This window comes from Onychostoma macrolepis, chromosome 23, assembly GCF_012432095.1.
Source record: "Onychostoma macrolepis isolate SWU-2019 chromosome 23, ASM1243209v1, whole genome shotgun sequence".
Lineage (NCBI taxonomy): Eukaryota > Metazoa > Chordata > Actinopteri > Cypriniformes > Cyprinidae > Onychostoma > Onychostoma macrolepis.
Window position 1 is genome coordinate 1,028,467 of NC_081177.1, and position 16,228 is coordinate 1,044,694.

Genomic DNA, 16,228 nt, shown 5'->3' on the forward strand with positions numbered 1-16,228 from the left:
GCAAGGGGGTACAGGAGGCTTGCTACAGAGCACTGGAAGGGGGCAGCTCCTGTGGCGCTTTGGTAGGGATTCCTATTCGTCGGTCAGTCCGACGTACGTCGAATGTGACCGACTGAATGGGAACGTCTCGGTTACATAGGTAACCCTCGTTCCCTGAAGGAGGGAACGGAGACGTACGTCCCGTCGCCACAGTCGCTGGACCCCGCTGATGCTGCCGCCTTACCTGTTCGGCTCCTCAGCGAAAACCTAAAGATGCAACGCATCTGCTGCTCATTATATACCGCTCTGCGGTGAGCAGCTGCTGCATATGATTGCGTGCCAGAGACCCACAGAGAAGGAAAGAGGTGTAGTGAAGGAGGTAGAGATAAGGCGCAGGTTAGCAGGATTACGTTGCCGTCTGCGTGGGACGTTAGAGCGTGGTTGAGAGAGAACCGGAATAGTTTGGAAACACATGATAGAGGTGGCAGGAAAGAGGATGGAAACGGAGAGTGTGTAAGGAAGGGGAAAAAGAAAAGATACTTAAGTGTGTCGCCGGAGTCGTTGCTCGGTTAAAGTCGCGCAGGAAAAGTCGATGGTCTTTACCCTCGTCTGTCTTCACACGAGGAGGCTGAACGCTTCCGCTGATGCTTCCGCGTCAGCGCTCGGACCTCTGATAAATACAGCCTAACACACTACCGTGAAAACAGCTGTGGCGGCTTCTGATTGGCCCAGCCAATAGCCTTGTGCAAATAACTCAAGACGAAACTAACACTTCGCTAGCAAGGAGCACTGAAAATGATCCAGGTTCCTTCTTAGCCGAGGTGCAAATTATTATAATTAACAGAAAGTGCAATCAAACAACGAAACCTCAACGAAAATGCAGAATAGAAATAGAAGGAAACGAAAGTATTCCTTCCCAACAGCAGGTAAATAATTTAAACAACAGATCTATGACTAAGTATCGCAACACTTACGAGCTGCTGTCCGTCTCTTCTGGTGAATATTCGCTTCTCCCGACTTGTAATAGCGAACAGGCAGTTTAAATACTTTTACAGTCGCTGTGGCGGCTTCTGATTGGCCCAGCCAATAGCCTTGTGCAAATAACTCAAGACGAAACTAACACTTCGCTAGCAAGGAGCACTGAAAATGATCCAGGTTCCTTCTTAGCCGAGGTGCAAATTATTATAATTAACAGAAAGTGCAATCAAACAACGAAACCTCAACGAAAATGCAGAATAGAAATAGAAGGAAACGAAAGTATTCCTTCCCAACAGCAGGTAAATAATTTAAACAACAGATCTATGACTAAGTATCGCAACACTTACGAGCTGCTGTCCGTCTCTTCTGGTGAATATTCGGCTTCTCCCGAATATTCTCCCGGCTTCTCCCGTCCAGTGGAAGGGTACGCTTTCCCAGTGTTATCCGAAGTCTCACTGAATGGGTTTTGGGGAACAGCAGTGATCGACACTCTCTGTGGTTGCCCTGTCCCACCGTCCTTAAGCAAGGGGGTACAGGAGGCTTGCTACAGAGCACTGGAAGGGGGCAGCTCCTGTGGCGCTTTGGTAGGGATTCCTATTCGTCGGTCAGTCCGACGTACGTCGAATGTGACCGACTGAATGGGAACGTCTCGGTTACATAGGTAACCCTCGTTCCCTGAAGGAGGGAACGGAGACGTACGTCCCGTCGCCACAGTCGCTGGACCCCGCTGATGCTGCCGCCTTACCTGTTCGGCTCCTCAGCGAAAACCTAAAGATGCAACGCATCTGCTGCTCATTATATACCCGCTCTGCGAGGTGAGCAGCTGCTGCATATGATTGCGTGCCAATGTGCATTGGCTCGTTTTAGTTACACTCGAAGTAGATTGGCCTCTCTAGCGAGATTCCTATTCGTCGGTCAGTCCGACGTACGTCTCCGTTCCCTCCTTCAGGGAACGAGGGTTACCTATGTAACCGAGATGTTTGGATGCGTGTCTCTAGTTCTAAAACCTTCTCTGTCAGCCTAACTATTTCCCTGCATTTATCACATGTGAATCCCTCGCTGCTGACAGAGACAGATAAACTATACATGTGGCAAACAGTGCAAACAACAATAGCAGGAAAAGAAGCCATTACTCACCGTGATTGATGAATGATACCAACTTAACTTACCACTTACCACTGTTGTTTGATGAGCTCGTGAAAAAATAAAAATAAATAAAATAATAATAGGCACGAATAGAAATGCAAATGGAACCGCGAGTGACAAGCTTTTTTAAAGACGAACGATCAAATTAGTTAGATTAGTTTGAAAGATAACACCAGAAATATGGTGGGAATTAAGTTTTATATTATCACTTTAGACAAAAGGGAGTGAAAGTAAGGTAGAGATTCAATAAAAAGCGAAGGTACACGGAGCTACAAACACAAACCTCTCAGCAGCACAACAGACTGAAGCAATCGAACTCACATAACAACATTTGAGATGCTCATTGTAAATAAATAGTTTAATTTAGGGATTATAGTCATTTTAATTACTGATTTTCTGCCCAAAATAGAAAGTGGTAGGTTCATCCAGCGTTGAAGATCATCGGCTATTGTTTTAAGTAGTGGAGTGTAGTTGAGTCCAAACAGCTCTGACAGCCTGGGGGAAACATTAATACCCAGATATGTGATGTGATTGGTACACAGAGGAATTGGTGGTGTATGGGATGTCACATCCAAACTGGTGGAATGTAATGAAAGTATAGCAGATTTACTCCAGTTGATTGAGTATTCAGAAATATTTGAGAAAGAATCAATGAGTTTAATCGTTTCTTGTAACGATGATGGAGGGTCTTGTAAATATATTAATATATCATCGGCGTAAAGACTTATTTTGTGGTGTATATTTAGTGTTTGAATTCCTTTTATGTTGCTGTTTTGACTGATGGCTGCTGCTAATGGTTCAATGAAAATGGTGAAAAGTGAGGGGGAGAGTGGGCAACCTTGTCTAGTCCTGCGGTGCAGTGTGAAGCTATGTGATGTTAGTCCATTAGTGATGACAGTGGCTGAAGGTGATGTATATAGAATTTTAATCCAATTAATGAATGACTCCCCTAACCAAACCTCTCTAATGTGGAAAACAGGAATTTCCAGTTTACTCTATCGAAAGCTTTTTCTGCATCAAGAGTGACTATGATGGTTTTGGCTTTATGAATTGATGAATAATGCATTAAGTTAAAAAGTCTACGTGTGTTGTTAGATGCAAGTCTACCTTTAATGAAACCAGTTTGGTCTGGATGGATTATAGATGGTGTGATTTTTTTCTAATCTATGGGCTAGTGCTTTGGCGATGATTTTAATGTCTACATTTATTAGGGAAATTGGACGATAGCTTGACGGTAATGTTGGGTCTTTATTGGGTTTGAGAAGGAGTGAAATTGTGGCTGTGTTCATATTATCTAAAAGTTTAGATTTTTCTTTGATTAATTTATCATTCGGATAAAGAGTGGTGATAAAATGGACCAAAAGTGTTTGTAGAACTCAGCAGGGAATCCATCAGGACCTGGTGCTTTATTGTTCGGCATGAGTTTAAGGGCTTTAAAATAGTCATGTTCTGTTAACGGGGATTCAAGAGTATTTATTTGATGTTTACTAAGTTGAGGTAGGTTGATATTGTTGAGAAATTAATTGATGTCTTCCTGAGTCGGGTCTTTTTCAGAAGAATATAATTTACTGTAAAAATTTTGAAAAAATTGATTTATTTCTTCTGGTGAATTGGTGGACTTCCCTGCTGTGTCTGTAATAACTGCTATTGTAGTTTTTTCCTTATTATGTTTGATTTGATTTGCCAAATATTTTCCAGATTTGTTACTGTGATGGAAGTTTTCTTGTCTTAGCCTTTGAATTAGGAATTGGGTATGTTTATTAATTAATTTGTTTAACTGAAATTTACATTTTCTTAATGTATCCTGTGTTTTTTCTGTTGGGTTATTTATATTGGAGTCTTCTAGTTCTTTGATTTTTTGTTTCAGTTCAGCTTGTTGTTCATTCTCTTTCCTTTTTTTTTGTAAACGGAGAATGAAATAATTTTTCCTCTTAGTACTGCTTTCCCTGCTTCCCACAGAAGAGATGGGGATAATTCCGGGGAGTCATTCATCTCTAGAAAGCATGCCCACTCTCTTTTAAAATAACTGTCAAAGTCATGGTCTTTCAGAAGAGATGTGTTAAATCGCCATCTAGTAAAGGGTTTATGTGGACTATTTATGTTCCATTGTAATGTTACTGGGGCATGATCATTAATAACTATTGGATGGATCTTTGATTCTGAAATATTTGATATGATAGAATTACTGGTAAGAAAGAAGTCAATGCGGGAATATGATCGGTAGACTGGTGAGAAAAAATAAATATTCTTTAAGGTTAGGATGCTGTATACGGATGCTGTTTCTCATAATTTCTCATAGACCCTTTACAGATTTGAGTGATGTATTGCTCTTATCTGTACGATCAAAATTTCTCAAACACAGGAAAAAATGCCACAAAATGTACCATCATGTTTGTCAACTCCAGAGGGTTAAAAAAACAAAAAAACAAATCAAGCCTTAAAAAGTACTCTAAAATATTATGTGTAACATTTTTATCATATTTTTTTTTAAAAAGTAGATAGCTCATAACATTTTTGGTAATACTTTATTTTAAGGTGTTCTTGTTACACTTTACATGTAGGCTACTTACTACTATGACAACAATAAATTATGCATAATTACATGCAAGTAAGTCAAGTCAACAATACAGAATGTGTCAAAGCCACCTTTATTAGTCCAAACACACACACACACACACACACACACACACACATGTGAATGGAGCATTGACAAAGAGGAACACACATCACACATTTGAAGGGTAAAAACCTTCTTAATCAGTCATGGCTAGATAGTTCCACTGGCCGGATACTGGTCAGAATTTACGGTTTTATTCCTCAACCCATGCTACAGCCCTCCACTGAGTTTTGTGAAAATCAGTCTTAGTTTTTGTGCAAACCTGACAGACACAGACACACACGAGTCAAAACATTAGCTATCTTCTGCTCCTGTGGGGTTGACATCTAGCTAGAAAGATGTTAGCTAGCAGGTAGCTAGTGCTATAGCTATCTCGACTGTTAGGTTAGGTAGCTTGACATTAATTGACATGCACAGCCTTCTGTGGCCTATACTGAGTTTTCTGCTTATTAATTGTTAGTAAGATAGTATATTTTGGTATGGGGTCGGATTAAAGGATCTAAAACATGGTCATGCAGAATAAGCCATTATGTGCTTTATAAGTACAAATATGCATGTTAATAAGCAACTAGTTAATAGTGCGAATTGGTCCATAAACTAAAGTGTTACCAACTGAGATTTGCTAATGTCCAAACCCACCCCTTAACCTACCTAGCACTCACACCTGTTGGCATCAGTAAACTTAAACATGATCAGAAGTGGGAAGTAACGAGTTACATTTACTTGAGTAAATTTTTGAGTAACTAATACTTTTAGAGTATATTTAAAGATGGGTACTTTTACTCTTAAGTACATTTTTAGTGAAAAAATGGTACTTTTACTTCGTCACTGTGGGCGACGCTTCTCTCGTTACTTTATCTTAATGCAATACAAGTTAAAAATGCTTCAATTTATTCCAAACGCGCTGTCTACTTTTCTCTAGCCAATGAGCGATGCCTATTTGCGAATGATTAATTCTTTTGAGTCAATTCTGTTCAAAGGCTTGATCAAACTTTCGTGAATCAGTTTGAATAATTCCTTCAGTCGTCTGAAGCGGTTCTCACTCAGAGTTGTAAAATCAAGAGCGTTGAAGACGTGGCTTTGGATCTACAGTCAGTTGAAAGCAAATGCTATTGTTTGCTAGCTATGAAGATCTTTATTAGATGAACAGCGTGTGCTGTCTACGGTTCCACAGGTATAGATAGGCTACATTCGATTACAGTACACGATACCACCATGACATTACCAGTTTGTTGTACATGTACCTTATACATTAAATACAATGTATAATTTATACATTAAATAAGCTGTCAGCGTATGAAATGAACAACCGCCAAACCCGTGTTAGCTCCACGTGACCTGTTCCAGGAGGAATGCCTTTGCAGACACAATTAATATTGATATTTTCACAATATTTACGCTTGAGGAAATATAGGCTACATTTGTTTACATTTTGGAGAATAGTCGGAAGAAGATCCGTCAATGTGCATTTGTTTCGTTATGTTCAGATGTTCGGTAGCGGTCATGTGAGGAGATTTCTCTCTTCTCCATCTCAGAGGTAGCCTCTAGAGGCTACATATATAATACATAATTACTATACTTTAAAATATAATTGAATCAGAATTTTTATCAGCTGTTACTCCAGCATTGATAATAAATCAACATATTGGAATGATTTCTGAAGGATCTGAAAATTCCGATTTGCATCGCTGAAATAAATTACATAAAAAAATATTTTGAACGGCATATACACACACACACACACACACACACACACACACACACACATTACATACATTTGATCTATATATCTAAATAAAAATAGACTATAGACATACAGTATATGATCCAAAGTAACTAGTAACTTGAGTAGTTTTTTTTTTATCCGATACTTTTTTACTCTTACTCAAGTAACCATTCAGACTATTACTTTTACTTTTACTTGAGTAAATATTTCTATAAGTACTTTTACTATTACTTTTACTTGAGTACAGTTTTTGGGTACTCTACCCACCTCTGAACATGATTTAACCCATTTATAAGTCTTTCAAATAGTGAAGATCACCTCAAATATCCTTACAAGATCATTTTGAGATATTTCACTATATTAGCAGAGGTGGGTAGAGTACCCAAAAACTGTACTCAAGTAAAAGTAAAAGTACTTGAAGAAATATTTACTCAAGTAAAAGTAATAGTCTGCATAGTTACTTGAGTAAGAGTAAAAAAGTACCGGATAAAAACTACTCAAGTAGTTAGTTACTAGTTACTTTGGATCATATACTGAATATAGTCTATTTTTATCTATAGATATTTAGATTAAATGTATATATACATATACTGTGTATGTATGTATGTATATATATATATATATATATATATATACACACACACACATATTCTATTAATAAAAGAATCCTGAACAAAATGTCACAGGTTCCAAAAAATATTAAGCACCAAATCTGTTCCCTGTTGCAAAAAACAGCATATGCTGGTAAGGTATGTTTTGAAGCATGGGATGCTGGTTTGAGCTGATTTAAGCTGGTCCTTTGCTGGTTTATGCTGGTCCGACCAGCTAAACCAGCATCCCAGCTTCAAAACATACCTAATCAGCAACAGATCTTCTTCCTTCTGTTCTGCAAAATGTAAACAAATGTAGCCTTTATTTCTGCAAGCGTAAATATTGTGAACATATCAATATTAATTGTGTCTAGGCAAAGGCATTCCTCCTGGAACTAACGTGGGTTTGGCGGGTGTTCATTTCATACTCTGTGACAGCTTATTTAATGAATAAATTATACATAGTATTTAATGTGTAAGGTACATACTGGCTATAAGTATATAAGTAGCGTGTCTCTGGATGGACCAAAGTTAAAAGAAGTTATCAAGGTATAGTGAAAAATAATGTATATACATTGGAACAAAGCAAAAAAGATGAAACTGATAAGTGGCAGAGCAAAAAGAAAAGGCAGAGAAAAAGAAAATGACTTTACTGGCAATGGCTTGGCTGTCTGGCATCGTAAGTATAAAAATTCACTAATTACAATAAATGATAACAATTCCCAAAGGAAGGGGAAAATGCAATACAAAGTTTTGAGCTTTTAGAAGGGGAATGAAGCCCAATAAGCAAGAAAAGTCTTCTTACACACAAAACAACCTCAAAAGTCAGACCTGTATGAAGTAGCAAGTGAAGAAGGGAAACTGAGGAGAAAACTCAATTCTCTGTTATACTTTATAGGATAATGGAAGATGAAACTAAGTGTTGGACTCACACAGAAAGAAGTCCAAGAATTACGCGAAGATGGAAAAAAATCTGCATAAGCAAACTAATCTTTGTGGTAACAATGATAACCATAGCTATAGTTATTATAGCATTTTGGATTGTAGTAAAATCCAATAAGAATTTGACTGTAGTGGATCAAGATACCAAGGAAAAAGATTAAATTGATTCTGAATATATTGATCCTGACTATGAGATAGATATAACCTTTGTGATAAACAAAGAAATTGACATTAAAAAGTCAGAAAAAGAAAATGTTAGACAAGAGCCTAACAGAAAGTCACCAATAGCTAAGAAAGAGCTAGAAAAAGTGAGTAAAAGACGCTTTATTGAAGAATGTAAGGAACAATTCACTAAAGAGAAATATACACTTTATGAAACCTTGCAAAAATTAAGAAATCCTTTTCCTAATTTAAAGTGGTATACTGAATCCACCAGAGAAGCTGAAGTGGCTCTAGGGTATAACAAATACTTAATGGATAAAAGGATGTTCTATCAGATCAGTATTATAACAGATAAATACTGGGAAGATTGCCCTGGTGATAATATTAACGATTGCGTTAAGACCAGATACAACTGGAAGTTACATGTAATATGGCGTAGAAACGTATTGAAGGTGTTAAGCAACAGGGTTAAAGACCAAGCTTGCACTGCCGAAGAGATTTATTGGGTTGGCTGTACGTGTGCAGAACAGTGGAGATGTGATGAGAATTATAGCCACAGAACAGAGATGGATTCAAACGTTAGAGGGAAACATTGGCTAGTATTTTCAAATGAATATGGATTTAATAGTCAAGGAGTAATGATTTCAACAATACTAAAACAACCACTATTGTGGAAAAATTTAATAACAGAAAATAATACAGTAACTGATCAAATGATAATACAGTTCAGACTGTTTAATTTGCTGCAAGATGTAGCAATGTATGAGAGTGAAAAGATAGTTCCAGTCAAAATTAAAGGTCCAGTGAAGGATTCCAAATCAGAACATCTTGGAGTAAGAATTGAGTATGACAATAAAAGATTAGGTAAATATTACCCGATACCTATAGTTAGAATGAGGTACAAAAACGATAAGAACATAATTACATGGGCAATTCCTAAGGAAATTCCAGAATACTATAGAAAGGAAGATATACCAAAACCGGTATATAAACTAACAAGGAATTTCAGAGGTGACCTAAAAGAAGGGGAATTATTTAATCTGAAAACATTTTGGATAGTGAGATATTTTGAAGATATAAAGCAAACTGGAATTGCAAATTGGGAGTGTTTAAATCAAACAACTGATAGCAATATAAGGAGAAATTACATTAATCAAGGCATCAGTAGACTGTTATCTGAGCCTATTGAGACTGAAATGAGTATATTTGCAGATACATTAGTAGAATACAATGTACAAGAAAATGGAAGATGCATGCATCCATTCTCACTTTATTTTATAGTGGCTAAGAAACAATATTTTGAAGAAAAAGTTAGTTTGGAAAAGTCCAAGAGTAGAAGGTCTATATTGGATAACAAGATAACAGAAAACTGTATAATCCTTAGTGGGGTCTCAGTACGCCCATGCAGAACCTTGAAGTGGATAATAAGTAATTTTCGCATGATATTAATCATAGTAACTGGACTGTTCCTACTAATTATTTTGGAGCAGACTGGCATAGGGAAACTCCTAAGAGGGATTTGTTTCAAAACCTGTACATTTCTGAGAAAGTGTAAAAGAGGAGAGAGACAGCCCACTGATAGTAATTTACATTCAACTCGTCATGCGAATAAAGAAATTGGTGGTGTGCAGCCATATGAAGAGACGTATGTTTAAAACATATGAGACAGAACACTTAAGAAATCGAGACGAGCAGACAATGGCTTTTAGTAGGATGTATACCTCAGAGTCCACTGGACACTTAGACAGCCTGGATCATTTCAACATACTGGTAAACATTATTTAATTATTCTATCTAAGAAAGAATAATGCTGTTTACTGATAAAAACTGAACTTTGTAATTAAAGAAAAAGGTAAAATATGTAGTATTAGAAATGGAAAAATACTTTGAAATATGTTTTGTTTGTAGGAACTTAGACGAACAGAAAGAGGGCAACTGTTGTCACGACATCAAGATTATTGGATTGCTGTTAGAGATGATGAATGCATGAATTGTCATCAGATGTGGTTCATTCAAAAGGCTGGACTTGTCATGGGAGATCTGTGTCAAAACTGTTTTAAAAAGATTAGACTTGTAATCTGGTACACCCATGAGAATGGGACATTGGAGTATTGTGTAAGATCACATGAGCTGATAACATGTCTGAGTACAGAAGTGTTTGAACAATGTAAAAATAAGTTGAAAGTGCTTCACCCAGAGGTCAGAGATTTGTACAATGACTTGAGTGCTCACACAGAATGGCTAAAAGATGATTTGTTTTTGGTACATGAATTACATGGCAAGTACAACAATGATGTTGTAAGAGTGGTGAAGTTTGATGAAGTATTTTATTTTATAGACGAGAACATTGACAAGGTCACTGGAGATGACAGAACATCCACCACAGACACGATTGTCTCGACAGAGCTTCGAAATGACGAAGACGGCTTTTGGGGCAGTATCTAAACCTGAATCCAACATTTCATTTATTGGGTATTGTAGAAGATGCCTGATTCATGGAAGAAGCCGCACGTTTATTTGTGAAGACTCTAAAGGACATTTAATTGGAGCATGCTATCATGAAATTACTGATGGAAATTTGATGAGATGCAAATTTGGACAGTATTTGACTATTATAAAACAAAGCACAGAAATTAGGCCTATTGGAGATATTGTGAGGGGGAAAGTAATAGAAAGCAAAATTGTGAGACCTTAGAACAAACGACCTGGGTTGATCACTACTTCAAAATATTTCAGATGAATGTCCTAACCGAATCAGGACAAGTGTATACTACACTGAGCAAGTATAACAAAAAGAAGAAATGTTACGTACCATACATAAACTTTGTGATAAAAGAGAGTAAATAGCAGACAAACTTGCATGACTGGGGTGTTAAGGAAAATGAGCAATTATCCTATTGCAAGTTTGCCTTTTTATTTCTTTAATACCTTTTTATTGTAACTACAAGTTATTATATGTGTTGGTTTATTAAGAAAGGCACCACACATGGTATTGTATTCATTTTATTGAAAGTAGTTTATTAAGAAAGACACAACACATGGTATTGTATTAAGCATTTATTAAGAAAGTGTTATAGCATATATCAGTAGGATGATAGCCAGGAAAGAAATATGTATTAGCCAGAGCTTTAAGGAAAGGAATGTTACCGTTGAATGATGTGTTGCGGACGCAGCGAAGGAGACATCTTAGAAGAAGCTCCCGGAGAAGAAAAATGAGAAAATGGAGGACTTTATATAGGAGTCTTCTGAGGGAAATTCCCAGACCTCATGAGTCAAGACATTGGAATCCACCTGCTGTCTATAAAGGACTGAAGTACGATGAAGAGAATCAGATGCTGGTTCTGTGTGACAGCTTCTCCGGTGCCGGTGGCCTTGCCAGAGATGCCTCAAGACAACCGAGCTTGCAAACCTTAGTTTTTATTTCTGTTTTTATATTTTATTTGTAATGTATTTAACCTAGATACAATAAAACTATATTTAATTATAACTAAGAAGCTTGCCTGCCTGAAGAGTCTGATTTATAGACTTGAGCAAGAACAGACCACGGAGAAGTCTTCTGAGACCTATTTTGTGAGTATGAAAATTTAAATGCTTATAGGATAGGACAGATTCGACTTTCTTTACCTAACCTGAGAATAAATAAAATAAGGTAGAAGGTGTATGGAATTTAGCACCGCAAAACAACATTTACTCCACAAATTACATTTCTTCAACAATCTTTTCTTTAATCAGACTGTTTACAGTAATGGATGGCGTAAAACGGACTATAAAACTTTTGAATTTTCCGTGAGCTATTCATCTCAGTGCTGAATGGAAATTTTCATTGCCGCCAAAATGACGCGCATGTGCAGAGAGAGCCTCAACATGAAACAGCAAAACAAAACCCCCAAAAAACAAAACACTGAGAATGAATGAGAGAATGAGAATGAGCTTTATGGCCAGGTATGTTTACACGTACGAGGAATTTGTTTTAGTGACAGAAGCTCCACAGTGCAACAGAATGACAGCGACAAGACAGGACACAGATAATAAAAAGAATAATATATACATATACAAAATAGGCAATGTACAAAAAAATCAAAAACACAATATATAGTATAGACAATTGTGTGTACAGGTATGATATGTGTTCATGAGATGGATTGTCTGAGGGAAGAAACTGTTCCTGTGCTGGTCGTTCTGGTGCTCAGAGCTCTGTAGCATCGACCAGACGGCAGCAGTTCAAAGAGGGAGTGTGCTGGATGTGAGGGTCCGGAGTGATTTTGCCAGCCCTTTGCTCACTCTGGATGAGTACAGTTCTTGGAGAGTGGGGAGGGTTGTACCAATGATTGCTCAGCAGTCCGGACTACCCTCTGTAGTCTTCTAAGGTCAGATTTGGTAGCTGAGCTGAATCAGACAGTTATTGAAGAGCAGAGGACGGATTCAATGATGGTGAAGCAGCTCCTGTGGCAGGTTGAACTTAATCAGCTGGTGAAGGAAGTACAAGCTCTGCTGGGCCTTTTTCACAATGGAGTCTATGTGATTGTCCCACTTCAGGTCCTGAGAGATGGTGCTGCCCAGGAACCTGAATGACTCCACTGCGGTCACAGTGCTGTTCATGATGGAGAGTGATGGGAGTGAAGGGGGGTTTCTCCTGAAGTCCATGATCATCTCCACTGTTTTGAGCGTGTTGAGCTCCAGCAGTACCGCTGCTCCCTATACGCAGAGTACGCAGTTTAGGGCACCATCTCCCAGGGGGGCACCATCCCAGTTGCTCAAAAAAATAAATAAATAAAAACTCTCGTTCTATATTAATATTAAAATTAACATATACATAAAAATGTATATTTTTGTGTAATGTATAAAATGTTTATTGAACAATGATGTATGTTCAGTAAACATGAACATACATCATTAGATAAAATGCATTTTACGGTGAGCGCAGTAGAGCACACGTGAAGCGCCATTCCTGCATCCGCGCACGCGCCCACTGGCACCTCATGTTTGCGGCTGAATGCAAATGATCATAATTGATGGGCAACTATACCAGTGAGCAATCATAATCCGGTGCCGAGAAAAGAATAAAAAAAAAGATGAAGCCCATGCATCACTTTCAGGTACATTCAGTAGTTCACTAGTACCAGGTACATTCCTATGAAACTTTTTTGGCTGTTGATGTTAATAACGCGTTTTAATGTCGGTAGTAATTTAACCACCAACAACGTATCTAATATACTCTATGATTTTCCAAGTTCTCTTACGGAAATTAGCCATGGTTTTACTACTAATAAAACAAAAATCATGGTTATTGTAGCCATGGTAACCACAAATCAACTGGTTTTGTTACTTCAAATAATAGTTTACAAATAAGTATCTAGGATAATATTTATTTTATTTTTATTTATTTATTTATTTTGTGTGGTTATAAAAACAAACTTAAGCCAACAACAGCCTTTAAAATTACTTAAAATGCATTATATTAAAATGAGGCAATAATGATTGGTAAATTTACTGTTAAAATACATAATGTAATACAAAATAAACAATTTATGTACATTACATATTACAAATGCCTGTAAAGGGCACCAAAGGCCTGGCAATTGCTGCTGTTACACTTACAGGACGATCAAATCCTTTAATATTGTCTAAACATTTAGGCTAATTCAAATATCCACTTAATCTTTAATTTTTGGCCACCTTTTACTATAGATGACACAGCCTCTATAATTTCTTCAACAAAAACATGAGGACATCACAACCTTTAAAAAAAATAAACGATTGCTTCAGGGGTGCCATGCACTCGTTATTTTTGAGGGGGCACGAGTGTGTGTGTGTGTGTTTGTGGGGTTGTCATGTGACACACAGCAGCCATCTTGATTCTCACCTTTATAGATTATGTTAGCTGATCTATAATGAGCGATGGTCAAAGTAATAATGTACTCTATTAACTATGCATAAAAACCTGTCTGTTTACTTAACTCCCTGGAGTCTGAGGCAATTTTGGGACCCTTGAGATGTTTTGACATGCCCTGATATTTGTGCTTATTTCAGCTACTTAAAACATACTATTGACCAACATGTAATTTAAAAAAAAATAAATTATGCAGCACAAACTGTGCTGTAATAATATGTGACTAAGGTAGATGTACATGTGTACATTTTTTAGAAAAAAAAATATTATGCGTGGTTAGTAAGTTTTGGGAAAAAAATATTTAGCTGAAATAAGTCCATAAAACCCACACTAAATAGTTCTGAATAACACTTTTGAGTAATCAGTCTTGTAGGCTAGAATATTTACTTCAAAATTATGTGAAAATCATTCTGCTTACTCATTCACAGAAAACAATATATTGATTTAAATTTTTAAATACATGTTTTCTGATCTAAAGACTATATGCGAGGGAGTGGCAATGGCCTTGAATATTAAGTGGTTTTCACCACTTAATATTCATTTTTTAAATTATTTGTATTTTAATTTACAACACAGTATAATCAAAACATACATAATGAAAGTCAAAGATACATTATTGTGCACACTGATCTAGCCACAGAGATGTGAACAGATTTTGAGTCATTCCTGCAACAGATTCTGTCCAACAAGTGAAACAAGTAAATCATATCTGATATTTACGTGTGTTATTTTTAAGTGTTTCTACTTCTTTCCATGGATTCAAGAAGAAAGAAAACATAATCAGTAGAAAAGGAGCTTGTTTTAACATAGAATATTGGTACAGCGCTCTCAGAGGAAAACAGTTTGAAGAGACATCAGGATTCATCTCTGGTGCAGGTATCTGATTCAATAAAATACAAACAACCAAAAAAATAAATAAATAAATATATATATATATATATATATATATATATATATATATATAGGTTTTGTAGCCAAAGTCTCATGCATGCTTTGTACTATCGTAAAAAATATATATATCTGAGAAACTAATTATTGTTTAGCACGTTATTAAAATCTATTTTTGAACAGAGTAGGCTATTAATAATAAACATGTTCTAAACATACTTAGACTCGTAGCATTCATCGTGTTACAGTGTACCCTCATATTACTTTTATTGTTTTATATAGAGCATTAAAACATCATTGTTATGTGTGTTAGCTAATAAAGCGCACGAAGAAGGAGTGTAAAGAAAACAGAGTCTTTTAATAAAAATCCAAACAGAGATAATCCAGGAGCGAGGGGTAGCAAAACACAATGATCAAATAATAGCAGACAAAGAAACAGGGGAGAACACAGGCTTTAAATACTCAAAGTAATCAAGGGGAAACAGAAACAGGTGTGCTAATTAACTAATCAGGGAACTAAGGAAACTAGGTCAACATGTGACAATCATAGCGCCGTAAGAAATTTAAATACAATGAATTGCCCAACATATTCAAAACATTTTACTCGATTTCAAACATTGTAGCGAGGAATTATAGATTGGGAAAACCCAGCTATGATTTAGTAGTCATATAGCCTAGTATGTATGAGCCAGACTCACGCATGCATTGTACTATAAAAGGATGTACTTTGTACTATAAAAAAGGATATTTTATATCTGAGAAACTGATTATTATTGTTTCGCCCGCTATTAAAATCTATTTGTGAACAGAGTATTAATAATAAACATGGTCTAAACATTCTTAGATGTGTAGCATTCATCATGTTGTAGTTTGGGAACAACCCAACTAGTAAATGTGTTCAAGGTTATGTCACAATAACACATTAACTAATGCAAAAAAGAAACATCACTTACTCATCAGATTGATCTCCTCTACTGGAGGAAATGTTGTTCTTCTTTTGAAGGAAATTCTACCTTATTCCTTATTGGTGTAGAGGGAGAAGAGCAGTGGGGAGAGGACACAACCCTGAGGGGCACCAGTGCTGATCGTACGGGTGCTGGATGAGAAATTTCTAGTTGACTTAACTTGGTTTGTTCAAAACACAAAAGAAATGTATCAAAACTACTTATCGTTTTTTAGTAAAAAGCAGTTTTATGACAACAGGCAACATAATTTTTTAACCACAAGGTGGCGCTGCCCGAAAACTTTTGAGTACCTTCAGGCCATGGTGCCAAAGACACACAGCCTAGAATTTCTTTGTTTTTGTGAAC